Here is a 15,085-nt window from a genome sequence, read left to right as displayed (position 1 = left end):
TCTAATTGTGGGATTATGCATAGGAGTTCTCTAAAATAGTCATATATATATATATGTTTATTAAGTACCTACTATATACCAAGCACTGTGCTAAATGCTGGAGATGTAAACAAAGGCAAGATAGTCCCTGACCTCATGGATCTTACAATCTACTGCTATGGGAGACATCACACAAAAGAGAATTAAAAGGGAGGGGCAGAATGTAATGGACTTTGCTACTAGTAGCAATGCAATAAGCCAGGATACTCCTGAGGGACTTATATAAAAGAATGTTATTCATATTGAGAGAAAGAACCATGGGAGTCAAAATGCAAAAGCAAAACATATGACATCACTTATCACATATATATGGGTATGTGATTTGGGGTCTAGGCTTTAAAAATTGTTCTATAGAAAAATGAATAATATGAAATAGGTATCAAGAGACAACATTTGTACAAGCCAGTGGAATTGCTTGTTAGCTCTGGGATTGAGGAGGGAAGAGGGAAGGGAGAGAAAATGAATCATGTAAACATGGAAAAATCTCTAAAAATAAATAAATAGAGTGAAAAAAGGGAGGGGCAGGTAACAGGCATATGGGTTAAATGGTAGTTCTGGGAAGAGTTCTACATCTCAGTCCTCTCCAATCAGAGGAAGTAGCTTTAGAGGTGTGGAGTACTGATGAGATGTGAATTCCAGGATTGAAAGGTATCTTGAAGAATGATTACATTTCTGGGGCATAATGGATAAGTCCAAAGGAAAGCAGCCAGGCAGGAAATTAAACATAATGATTACACATCCTAGATTGGGGGGGGGGGATGGTCTCTATTTCAAGAAAAGAAAAATATGTGTTTTTGAGAAGAGTATACAAAAAGAAAGTGAATTATCATTGTTTTGTCAATAGGGAAGGAATTGGCCTTGGAACCAAGAAGACCTAGATTCAATTCTTACTTCTGATATATCCTAACTGTATGATCTTAGACAAGTCAATAAACTTCTCATATTTCTAGGCAACTCTCTCATATCAAAGTTGTATAGAAGGTATTAAACTCCAATGATAGGAGTTCCACATGCAAGAGTGACAATGAAATCACAAGTCTTGTCCCTATTCCCTACTGTCTATACAAAAATAACTGTCTTTGTTGGACCATGTATTGCAATGGTTGTAAGTGTCAAGATATCTGGAATGGGTTCCCAGCAGGTCAAATTGCATCTTACTAAGAAAGAGGTGATGCTTTTGAGGCTAGCTTTCACTAGAGAACATGGCACAAGGAGCTGTTTTCATTGATCTCTGGAATCAGCCAAATTGCCAACCCTTATTTATTCCCTAACTGCAGTGCTCTGAGATAGGGAAGGGAAGCTATGACTTTTTCCCATTTCATAAATGAAGAAAATAAAAGTTGAGTAAATATTTGTGAAATGAAACATAATCAATATAAAGCTTTTAGAAAAGACAGAGATATTTATATGGAATGTGCTAATAGTATAGCGAAACACTTCATTTAAAAAAAAAGATCAACAATCAAATCAAAATACTTTTGAGAAATATAAATTCTTTTACTGGACATATTAGTGAATCTAATTCTCAGAGGGACTTATAAACTTTATTTAATTTATCTTTGTTACTACACTTTCATGAAACCTAAACTCCCATCAATACTTGGAAATTCTCTATTAAACCAAAGCCACCAAACCGTTTTCTCTGGTTTTAGATCTTATCATTTTATCTAAGAAGACGTAGAGAGTATAGCAAATATCCCTTGGTCTCACAATTTTGTAAGTATGTCAGTATCCAAGGGAGCCAAAGTAGGTCCCTTAAAGAGGATTAAAATACCCAAAAGACGAAGGACTACATCTGGATCTAATGCATCCATTGGATTGAGAGACAGATCTAAATATTTTCTATCATCCTAGACATTAATTTTATCCACTGACATCTACTTGCTTTAATTCAGGTGGGGGTAGGTGGGAAGTATATCTAAAGAGAACAATGTTATTGAGTCCAAATCTCATCCCAACCAAAGAGGAAACCAGAGCTGATTTTAAGTACTATGGTAGATTTCTGATATACTGACATTTAATCAGTAAATTAAACTTTGCTTGAGACCAATGACCCACAGGTACCATATGGCTTATTCTTCCTTGATCTTCCAAATCCATTGAGACACTGATATTCTAAGAGCCCTGCACCTGCAGCACTAGGAGGTAAAAAAGCACTAGCTTCTGTCCACTATTAAATGACATGAGGTAGGGAGAAAAATCTAGTTAGCAGAGAGGCAATGCTCAATCTTTTTCAGTTGTGGGGCTGTTATTTTTTTTCATTCACTTTGTGCAGTCCTCTCCCCAACTATTACATCTACTTTTGAATTAGCTAGATTTGAATGTCTCTTAGATGGGGGATTAAAATATATTATTCCTTCTGCTGAGATCATAAACAAAATAAATTTCTTTGAAAAATGGTCTGGTTTGCTTTAAGTAAGAGCATTGAAATGAGAATGCCTTGCAATGTCATATTAAACACACACAAAACTCTGGTGTAGGGGGACCTACTCCAAGCTTTATGTGCCCTAGCTATGCCTCCTGGGACCTATCATTTTCTGAAATATTCTATGCCCAGAACCTTCCAGGCTAGAAATTTCAAGTTCCTTAATTGATTGGCTTCCCTACTTGTGACCTAAGAAGCAGGAAACTAGCCAGTTCCACCCCAGTGGGTCTTAATTTCTTCTTATGAAACACTGAAGTTACTCTGTTCCTAGTCTGTTCCATGTAAAGAGGTTGACTGACTTGGCCAAGGTTACTCAAATAATAAATAATGGAACTGGAAATCAAACCCTGTCTGACTGACTTCAAATCCTAGATTCTTTTCTACTGTTAAATGATATGTCCAAGGTAATGCAGCTACTTAGTGCCATGGCTATGCCTCTTTTCTTAATTCCACTAAAAGGCAGCGAAATGCCTTACCACCAATTCCTCACACCACCTAATCCAGCAGGGCTGTCGCAAGGAGGCCTTCCATTGCTACTGAAGCAAATCCATCAAAACAAATCACGAAGACACAGACTGTGTTTGCTGAAGAGCCAGGTGCGGACCTGTTTTTAGTACCCAAGTGCTGATATTTGGCGATTTCTGCCCAGTCAGTAAAACTGGGCAAAAACAGAGCTTGCCTTCATCATTCTCATTTTTCTTAGTGTCTTACCAAATAGTGCTTCTTTCCTCCTTTTAATTTTTTTAGGAAAAACTGGCAATAAGATTGGCCCTTTGCGCAAAAATGTGGAAACTTCCAGATGTGTATGGAAATCAAGCTGGGTTTGGGGTTGGATTTGACAATGTTAATAAATCCAAGTAGGGGAGCCCAATTCTCACACACAGCAGGGCAGCACTTCTAGGTTTGAGTATTTGTAAATAAATAGTTTCTTTCTTTACAACACATCCATGAAATTACTTTCACTATATTGTAGGCATCAGGGTGGTACAGTGAAACAGAAATGGACTTGGGACTAAAAGAAGACGTGTTTGACACATGCCAATTTAGATTTCATTAAGAGAGGGATCATGCCTAGAACTAAGGAAGTTCTTAGTTAGGTACCTTTGTGCCATGATGAGGCCACATCTATGGTACCATTTCAGTTCTGCCTCACATTTTAGGATGTACTTTGGCAAGCTGGAGAGTATATAGAGAGCAAGTAGGATGGTGAGTAAACTAGAAACTATGCCATCTGAGGACTGGTTAGAAGAGCTAAGAAATAGGCTAGAAAAGAGGACTTAAGGGAGATAGCATATCTGCCTTCAAGTATTTGAAGAGTTCACATATGAAGGCAGGATTCGATTTATTTTCTGCTTGGTGGAAGTAGAAACAGCTGCAGAAAGGAAGATTCAAATTTAATATGAGCATTGTTGTTGTTATTCAGTCAATTTTCCATTATATCTTGTCACCCAATTTGGAGTTTTCTTCGTAAAGATACAGTAGTGGTTTGTCATTTCCTTCTCTAGATCATTTTACAGACAAGAGAACTGAGGCAAACAGGTTGAAGTGACTTGCCCAGGATCATATAGCAAGTAAGTGTCTGAGGTCAGATTTGAACTCAGGAAGTTGAGTCCTTCTGACTCCAGGTCTAACTCCCTCCACTCTCTATTTCTTGATTGACACGTCAATCTGTCAATTATTCAATAACATTTATTAATTGATTGCTATGTATCCACTGATATGCTAGGAAACAGGGATACAAGTAAACAGAGTGAAGCATTCTCTACTCTGCAAGGAAATTACTTTGTGATGAGAGAGAAAAGTATATAAATAGATGTATGCAGAATAAATGTAAATGAAATCAATATGAAATAGTTAAATGGAGTTTTGGAGAGAGAGTAGTGTTTGGGAGAAGGGTGGTGAATCAAGAAAGGAATCATGTAGGAGGTGGTTCTTGACCTGAGATCTGAAGGAAGAGAGAAGGTCTATGTGCCAGAGATGAGGGGAGAGTATATTCCAGAGAGGGAGGATGGTTCGGCATGGAATCAGGAATTGGAGTGGCATGAGTGAGGAATAGAGAGAAGGGCAGTTTAGTTGAGCTAAACTGTATAGGATGAGTCATAATGTACAATGAACATGAAAAGGTAACGAGATCAGGATTGTGAGGGTTTCAAAAACTTAACAAGAGTTTATATTTTATTGTAGAAGAGATAAGGAGCCCCAAGATTAGTGAGTAAAGAGGAAACATTGTCAGATCTATCCTTGAAAATTATGTTTGTAGCATGGGGGAGGAATAGAAAGAGTCCTTCATTGGGAGGGAGTAAAGAACTTGAAACAGAAAGGTTGTGATAATATCAGTGAGAGACCTGAATTAAGACAGTAACTTCATAAATAGAGAAAAGTGGTCACATTTGAGAAATGTAGAATTAGAAAGATTTGGCAACTGACAATATATGAGGGGTGATGAAGAATGAAGACTAAAAGACTAAAGGTTATAAATTTGGGTGACTGGAATGGTAGGTGTGTCTTTGATAGAAATAGGAATGTTTGGAAGAGGGGAGGATTTTAGGGGGGAAATAAGCTCAGTTTTACAAATATGAAGGTTAAGATGTCTCTGGGATATATATTTTGAAATACTCAATAGGTAATAGGGCTGAAGCTCTGGTGAGAGGGGAAGGACTGGGGCTTGATACATAGATCATTTAATTATCCACATAGAGTAGATAATTCAACCAATGGAAGGTGATATGATTACCAATGCAGAACAAGTTTGTAGGAAGAGAAGAGATCCTTGAGAAAGGTTAGAGGGCATGATAGCAAGCAAAGAGGATGGAATGAGGAAGAAACTAGAAAGAAAATTTTCTAATAGAGTTGTTTCAAAGTACACATCTCAACAAAATAGTTTCTTCTTCATTGGAGGTCATCAATCAAAAGCTGGATAGCAACTTGTTCAGAATATTACAATTGATTCCTGTTCATATATTTGATGGTTTTGATGGCCTTTGAGTTTCTTTAACCTCTAAAATTCTACAATTCTATATTTTTTGTTCTATTTATAGTGATTTAGCCCATTTGGGCAAGTCAATCAATCCACAAGCATTTATTAAGCACTGTGCCAAGTACCTCCTAGGCTCTTGAGATACAAATATATAAAAATGAAACCATCTCTGTCCTCAAGGAGTTTTCATTGTGTCAGGAAAATCACTCAACCTTTCTGAAGCCTCATTTTCCTCATCTGTAAAATGGGGATAATAATAACTCTTACATTATCTAGCTTCCTGGGTTGCTGTGAAACTCAAATGAGAGACGGTATAAAAAGTGCTATTTAAACTTAAGCTATCATTACCTCTCTTGCTGAACATGAAAAGCCACTTTCACTCATGACACCTGACTACACATAGTCTAGGGAATTAGGAGGAGGGACAAACAGAAGGGCATTCGACAGCTATGGTTACCCAGAGAATGAAAGGGAACCTGGAAAAGAGAGAAAAGACAGGTAATCTTGGTTTGGCTAAATATTTTATTTGCTCTATTGTGCCTAGAGCTAGACACAGAGAGGGTTCTTAAGAACTATGGAATACAAGAAGGCATCAAATCCAGAAATCCCTGACATGGTAAAATTCCCTATAATCTGCTACTGAACCAATATCAGATTTACAGGTTGATATATTTTTGACCATATCAACTCTCAAAGATATCCTATTTATCCATACAGTCATGACCTACATTGTTCAAGTGAAGACCCACACCAATAAAATATCACAGGTGGCTGAAATAGTTCAATTATTCGTTTTTCATTAGCAAAAGCTCTTGTCATTGTAATTGGAAATGCCAAGGTATACTGGCAGAGAAAAGAAATATCCTAGGTTGGAATTCAAGAGATTCATATTGAATATCCAATTTGGCCATTTAATAACTGAGTGACTTTGGACGAGGTATTCTGAGCATTGGTTTCCTTAACTTTTTAAAGCCCTTATCTTCTGTCTGAGAATGAAGACTGTATTAATAATTAATAATTAATACTGAGAATCAATACTGTTCTTAGGGAGAAGAGAGGAAAGGCTAAGCAAGGGGAATTAAGTGACTTGCCTAGGGTCACACTGAGCCACTTAAGCTCTTACCATGGGAATGTCTCAGGGACCATTGTCAAGATCAAATGAGGTGATTTCGGTGTCAGATATGTCCCAAATAAATAAATAATAATAATAACAAATTTCACTTAGAAACTATTGAAAATAAAGATGTAATTTTTTTCCCATCAAAATTCATAGATCCTCTGAAACCTATCCATGAACCTTTTGGAAGACTGTAGATCCTAAATTCACAACTTATTGCTGAGCAGGGGATTCTGCAAGTATCCATAATATAATATTAAATAATAATAAATATCCATAACATAATAAATACTCTGCAAAAATCCATAGTCAAAACCATTTGAGGCTAGACTTTGGAGGATGAGCTTCTGATCTCATAGCCTGACCCTTAGATGACAAACACTTATATACAGGTCTACATTTAAAGTCTTTACCATTTGCATTTAGACTTTATGTTCTGCTGATCTAGCTTTTAAGCAGTTGAAGACACTCCCATAGCAATATCAGGCATCAGAGGAAGGCAGTAGAAGAAGAACATACTACACAAAATGTAATTGATTATTATTGTTGTTGTTGTTGTTGTTGTTGTTGTTGTTATGACTGAATGATGTAGAGGGAAACTACAGTCTCTCACAAAGTAGAGACACAGAGATGTTTGACTGATTGAATTGAAAAGGATGCAAGCCAAGCCTGGCTGAATTCACCTTAAAATGGAAAACACAGAAAGATTTTAGCTTTGTAAATTAAAACTTGCTGATTGAAAACCTGGGAGAATTGGCCTTTACTTTCTCTCCCTCATCTTTTAAGGTATTTTAAGAGCTAATGAAATCTGTCTTTAATCAGAAAAAAATGCTGAAATCTTGCTCTTTGATATCTATCTCTCCATCCACTCAAAGGACTCTGGTATCGCACAACTTGTGGCAGAGAAGACAAGCCAACAGACACTGACCTTGCATTGTTACATAATGAAACTGCAGTCCATTCGTCTTTGTCTAGAGGCTGGGATGAGGCCACACAATCTCACAGAAGTGAAATATAGATTCAGGACAAACATTTTTACAGAAGCAAAGTTACACATTCATCTGACTCAATGAATTAAATAGAACACCAAGCACACAAAGCAACCAACCTCATGGTCCAAATTTGAGGCCAATCATATATCTATATGGCTATTCTTGGCTGGAGGTAGTTGAGCTGATCTATGTCCAAACCACACTCTGGCCTGGGCTCTTTAATTGGCTCTGCTCCCCCCCTTTACAATTTGACAAATTTGGGATAAAAAAGGGCCATAGTGGATTTTTCAGAATGACAATTCTGGCTGAAGGAAAAGCAAGGGTCACGTGAACTTGCCCAGAATGATTGATTATGTTCAGACAGTCCGTTCTTCAGGGTGTCCAGGAGCTAAAGATGTTTCCAGGGAACACAAAGACAAAGCAGCTAAGATTTATGGTGAAAAACTATACGTTTTTATAATTCAATTAACAGAAACAACTGCTTTTTCACCTTTCTTCTCATTCTGACATTAAGGTCAATAAATTAATCAATTAAAAAGCATTTATAAAACACTTACAATTTGCCAAGGACTCTGCTGGTCACAGTGCCCCTAAATCTCAAGCTAGTAGTGACTTTCAAGAAACCCCTCATTTAAAGAGAAACAAACCCAGAGAAAGGAACTCATTATTTTTCAAAGTGAAATTTATAATTAAAGGAGCCAGGATTAGAACTTAGTGAGTAACCCGTCAGGTTTTTGAAGATTGTCAATGGAATCTGAGTTCTGGTAAGAAAGTTTTCTAATCTGAATTCAGAGAGGCAGCCTAGCTAAGAGTTGGGAGGATTGTCAAGGGATGAATTTTTTTCACCTGCCTCATAAAGACCATCTACTTAGTCATAAAAAAAAATAGAATCTGCATCATTGGAGGAATTTTCATTTTGAAAAAATATAGATTTTAACAATTATAGTGCTCTAATTGAGAAAATTTCTAAACAAATTATAACTAATAACAATAAAGTGATCAATAAAATGACAAAATCTATTATGTGTCCCCAATTAGAACCTCCTCAGTTACAGGTTGTAGCAGTTTGAAAGGGAAGTAAATGAGGGATGAGATTACTCTAGGCCACACTCATTGGCCTTTAGTTTTCTGATACACAAAACAAAAGGAAGGGAGGCTAGGAGAGAGAATTAGGTAAATCCACTGAAAAACCCTTAGTGATATGACAGTGGGCAGAGTATTATTCATCTGCCAGTGGTAAACTATAAGTTAATAAAGTTATACTATAGTAGAATGATAGAAAACTAGAGGTAGACAGGATTTTGACATCATCAGTTTGTCTTCTGTCAATGATATATGACTGCAAAAAAAGTTAATATGTTAGGCTTCATTAAGAAAGGACTAGCTTCTAGGAAGTGGGAGGTGATAGCTTGGCTGTACTTTGTTCTGCGCCGATGACATCTGGAGTTATGTTTAGTTCTGGGAAGCAGATTAAAGAAAAGACATTATTAACTCTGGGAGATTCCAGAAGAAGACAACCAGGATGGCAAAGAGCTTTGAGTTAAACCTGTACAAAATCACTTGAAATTAGGTCTTTTTGGCCTGGAAATAAGAAAAGAAGAGACATGAGTGCTATCTTCAAAGGAGTTGAAGGGATGACATGTAGGAAAAAAATACCATCTTGTTCTGCTTGAGTTTAGAGGACAGAACTAAAAGAAATGAGTAGAATTTGAAAAGAGATAAATTTAGACTTAATTCAAGGGAGAGGGGAAAAAAGAAAGGTCTCCAATTAGAGCTTTCCCCAATTGGAGTACCCTGCCTTTGGAAAGAGTAATTCCCCCCAACCAAAGTAGAGTGCCCTTCCCCTCACCTCCCCAAATAGAAGTTGGAATACAATGGATCATAAATGTCTAAAAAGGAGATCCATATTTAGTATTAGACTACATGGTTTCTGAATATCCTTCTGATGCTGAGATGCTGTGATTTTAATCTAGTCCAAGATCCTCATTTTACAAATGAAGAAACTAAGGATAAGTTTTAATTTCCTATGGTCATATAACTAATAAATGACACAATTAAAGTTTGTGCCAAGTTTATGAACTTCTAAAATTTATTATAATTAATTTTAATATCAAAATTCTGATGAAAATGGACCCTTACCCATCCTGGTGTCTAAAACAAAGGAGTGATTTTGATGACAGGAGATTAAGTGAAGGTAGAATGTGTATTTGTGTAAGATATCATTCCGTCGAGTCAGGAGGAGGTATGAACCTGTTATGCTTCTTGCATAATGTGAGGTAGGCACCCACATTCTCTACTTACATACTTGGCCAACCTTGCCAATATCTCTGTATGAAGAACAAAGTTCACTAGAGTCCGGAGGTACTAGAAAATTGTGTATGAGAACTCTACAAACCACATTACAATTCTTCTCCCTCTTCACTTTGTCTGTTTCTTCTCAGAAAGTGTATTTTGGGGGTTGATTGGATTCTAATCTAAAAAGATGATAATTACTAAGGAACAATGAAGTCAAACAATTTCTTTTTATGTTTAGAGCAGTACAATTTGTAAGCTATTCAACACCAATCATTGAAATGTTTGTAAAAGCTTTTTTTTTAAATGAAGGATGACTTGAATAGCCCACATTAGACAAGATGAATGTTGCCAGAGATCATGAATCAGAAATAAAGCATCATGTATTATGGTGAGAAACATCTATGTATTAACAGAATTTTAAACTATGGTAGCATTTATAACAAAACCTTGCTTCGATTTCTTCAAATTTAATAAAATATTTCATTTTGAAAGTAAAATATAAGGAAAAACATACTGATCTAAGAGTCAGGAAAGATAGTTTCTATTACTGACTCTAATACTAACTTAACTGTGTGACCTGGGGCAAATTTTTCATTTCTTTAGTCTAATGTGAAGATTGGATTTGGCTATCTCCTGATTGTAACAACGAAGGTACTTAGCGCTTCCTTTATTGGGAAGGTTGAATTGTAATCCATAACCTATTTTTAGATTTTAATTTAGATTTTAATTTATTTATTTTAATTTAATTTAATTATTATTATTTTATTATTTATTTAAAATATTAATTATTAAATTAAAATAATTAAAGTTTAATTTAGATTTTAATTCCCAAAAGGTGATAACTCAGTATTTTAAGTAGATCTACCCATTTTAACTACAAAAAGGTGTTAAGTAACTACAAAAGGTGAACTAACCAAAAAAATGGTGTTAAATAACTCAAAAGGTATAATCTAACCAAAGAAGGTGTGAACTAAAGAGTGGGCAGTCCTGGAGAAAAATGTCTGCTGTGATTGGTAAACATGAAATTTAGGGGAGGTGACACAAGAGAAAAAAGATCTTTAAAGAGGACCAGAGGCCAGAAGAGATATTCAATTTGAGATTCACGTTAGATGGAGGATCTGACTCAGAGGAGAGACTGTGGAACTGGACCCCTGGAGGAGCTCTTGCAGGTGACCTCAGACTGCTTTCCATTTTAGATGGTCACCATTGGTGGGTGAAAGGCTAACTTAGTGACCCTGCTTTTCTGAAGGTCTAAAGCCTCCATGAAAGGTCCATTGTCTTGAAACTCTTTTCCCTGATTTGGGCCTTAGTATTTCTACCTGGCTCAGAGGAAGCTGGAGTTTCCTCTCTCTTTCTCTCTTCCTTAATATCTTCCCTCTATTGTAAAAAAACTACCATAAATTCCATTTTCTTTAGTAATTCATTTTGGGATCTAGAAATTAAATCCCTGGTGACTACCTAATTAAAATATTTCAGTCTCAACCACAAAAAAAAATATGACACTAAGATTTTGTATCCATTGGACTTAGTGATTTTGAATGATCCTTCTCTTTGTTTCTATTATCCTAAAAGCTATAATTCATTTGTTTCATTAGGACACCAGTTACCAAAGTATGGGTACTCAGCCAAACCACAAAGCATTCCAATTTAAGCTTTAAGAGAAAGATGTAATAATAACTGATATTTATGAAAGGGTGTGGGGTGTGTCCCCTTCAGACTTTTAGAGATTTGCAGGATATAAGGAACAATTAACAAGAAGATATAAAGAAAAGACCTTTTCACATTTGAATGGTTATTTTTCTTCCATTATAAAGGATAAAACTTGTAGTAGGCTCATTTGTGCCTTATAAAAGATGTGAGTCTTTGAGCAAGTCTACACATGAAGACATTAGCAGAAACAATGAACTTGCCTCCAACACATAACTGTATTGTCCCAAAATATTTATCTTCACAGAGCAATAGGAGACCCATAATTAAAAACAAACAAACAATAGGAAATATTGAACCTCAGAGCTCAGTAAAGTTCAATAATTATTAGGGAACTAGCCATTGTCTGTCACTGTTGCTTAATGTCTAGCTAACAGAGATGATGATTTCAGAAATGTATTTAGTAGTCATCATAACTTATGGTGAGGTCTCTCATCAAGTATATTTTCTGAACAAGTAAAAGTGATTTGATTAGAAAAGGGGGCTAAATTTGTACTTTCTGCCTGGGAATTGACAAACAACTTCCAAATTGAGACCAGAAGAGGGCAGTACTCTTTTGTTCCATTCCTAGGGTCTTACTGACTCTTTCTAAAAGAAAGCATCACTTCCCTAGGTGAGGTTTGTGGCTGAATTTGAAACTGGAATTAGTAGAGAGTAGAGCAAGTCCACAGAGTCCAGTTGAGCCATCCAACCACCAAAGGCAATGCCAATTGTGAGGGACAAGCTGAGCTGAGAACCCATTAACTGCAGATAATATGTATTTTTCAGAATTCTATGAATGGATAAAACCCTGTAGTTCCAGAGTTGTGACTTGCCTTGGCTCTTTGTTCCCTATATATGTACTTCATTGCTTTTATACTCTCACCTTGAATTTACTCATCCCATAGACATCCTTGAATTTACTCATCCCAAAGACATAACAAGTTTTTCTGGAAGAATATAACCAAGGTTTATGGAGGGAATCAGTAGCTATGGCTTTTTTTTTCCTCCTTCAAGTAAATGCTTTTGCTAAAAGCTAATTGAATCATCCAGCTGATTATTGATTATGAGCATAACAGTGGGGGCTCATGACCTATAATAGTAGGAGTAGTAACCCACATAAAACTGAAGGTTGCAGTCATTCCTCTAAAGACCTAATTTGTGAGTCTGAATGTAATTTGACGAAATAGCCCAGATAGGATGTTATGTATATAATAGTTGGGATTATTTGAACCTCTTTATATCTCCTTTGATCATTGAAAAAACCTTGCTGTGTAAGTCCTATCCATATTATTCACCTTCCTCTCATTTTCTAGTTAAGGAAACTGAAGCTCAAAGTTAAATGATTTGTACCCAGGGTCACACTACTAGTAAATGTCAAGGTCTAGAGTCTTCCATGCTCCCCATTCCTTGTTGCTTAATGCAGAGCTGTCAAGTTGTACCTCTGGGGCCTCTGGCAACCACAAAGTGTTGGGAAATAGATTAAAATTAAATTGAGAAGTATTTAACAAAATAAAAAAATATATAATGTAACATAGATAATATTAACTTGTGGTTTTCTAAGGCAACCTGCATCAGAGATCTGTTTCTATTTAAGTTTGACATTACTGAATGCAAGCAGACACAGTATGTCCTTACTCAGTCTTATCTTGCTACTCATAGCTTTTTAGGACTTGACCAAATATAAAGACTGAATGAAGACAAGTGAGCCATGTATTTTTTGTTATGGAAAACTAAAGTAGACTGGAAACCCAGAGGGAAATGGGCATGAATTAAAAGATTTAGAAGGAATTTGGAGGGATTGTTTCTTAGTAAAATACATGATTTTATTGGCCTCTGGAATTTCTGGTGAGGAAACTCCCTCTAGCAATGCAAATCATTACTATTCTCCAATTTATAGTCCTAAAGAGTTGCCTCAAGATATCATAAAATTAAATAACTTTCCCAGGATCACACAGAGAGCATGAGTCAGAGGTAGAACATGATCCCAAGCCTTCTCCTAGTTGAGACCAGTTCTCTATTCATGTTCCACTGCAGAGATGAGCCTATCCTCTTTGGCTATCCAAAAGTTGTCATGTAGAAGAAGGTATTGAAAGGAAAATTCTTTGTTTGGCCTTTCACCCTGATTAAAGAGGCAAAACTCAGGACAAATAGAATTAAAAGAGTTTATTAAAAGTATATCAAGGTAGCAACACATTAATGTTGATCATTGGGGATTTGCAAATATCTTTGAGGATGTCAGCTTTTATTAATGACTTTTGTAATGAGAGAAAAACAATACAAATAGGTTCACATCAGTAAAAGGAGTTAGAGCCTTGCATCCTCCCCAAAGTAGCTCATATCTAATAATTTCCAGGTATAAAGCAAGTAGGGGGTTACTTGAGTATGTGACAAATATCAAGTAACACAAAGCTATAGTCCGAATGAGTTTCCCCCTGACAAGCAGGTCTCTTGGAATCTCTGAGGGAGCCTAGATTTAAAATAATGGCCAAAAAGTTTGCTTGGTCCAAGAGAAGACTAGAAAAATGGGATGGAATCCATAGGGAGGCAGATTTTGGATCAGGGTGTGGAAGAACTTCCTAGCAATGAAAATTGGCTAGCAACACAGTGAGCCATTTTGTGAAAGGATGACTTCTTTAAGGAAGGATGTTCAAACAAAAGCTCAATGATTAATCACAAGGACGTTATAGAGAAGATTCACTCATTTAGCAGGGAATTGACTGACTGAGCTCTCAAACCCCATCCAATTCTAGGATTGCAAAATTCTAAGGAATATTCTAAGCAGGAAATATGTAAGCAGATGATATTATAAGAACAGTCCCCCTAAAGTCTGGGACACATCCTCCCAGAAGATTATGCAGAATCCAGGGGAAAGTAGGCGCTAACATAAAGAATACATTAATTCAACAGGAAACTGATAGCTCTTGGTTGGATGGAAATACTTTTTCTCCCTTCCTGGAATTCTCATGAAGTTCCCCTAAGGTAGCTGTAGTTTTTGCTGTGCCTAAAGGTTCCAGGATCAGAGCTCTTGTACAGTCCTGAATCTCACTTCTCTCTGTTTCAAAGAGGTCACACTCTCTTAAACTGATTTTCCTCAGCATGTCTAATTTATCTTCTTCCATCTCTCAACTGGTTGCATTGTTTGCTACTGGTCTAGTCTCTCAGATGACACAGCCAGTGTAGTGGGAAGTAAGGGACATTCTGGTAAATGTGTAACAACTGGCATTCCCCCAAAATATTAAAAATAATACAGCTCAAGTTTAATATGAATTATTAACATCTCCATCACTTTCTTACATCTAGACAATCAACAAAACAGACAGTTGCAAATCCCCGACAATCAACAAAAACAAATCAGATCTGGATTTATTTTTAACAGTTTCCCAAGTGTAAAAATATTCACATTAAAAATTTAACAAGTGGCACTCCAGAGCCCATAGGAGTTGGCTCCTGCACACCTCTGGTGGAGTGGGGAATGTGACATTTCCTCTAGATTTACTTTCCCCTCAGCCCAATTGCTGCCCCTTTATTTATAGGTACAAAATTCTTGTTCC

The sequence above is a fragment of the Monodelphis domestica genome, chromosome 7 (assembly GCF_027887165.1).
Source record: "Monodelphis domestica isolate mMonDom1 chromosome 7, mMonDom1.pri, whole genome shotgun sequence".
In the NCBI taxonomy this organism is placed as follows: domain Eukaryota; kingdom Metazoa; phylum Chordata; class Mammalia; order Didelphimorphia; family Didelphidae; genus Monodelphis; species Monodelphis domestica.
Note: the sequence above shows the minus strand (reverse complement) of the source record.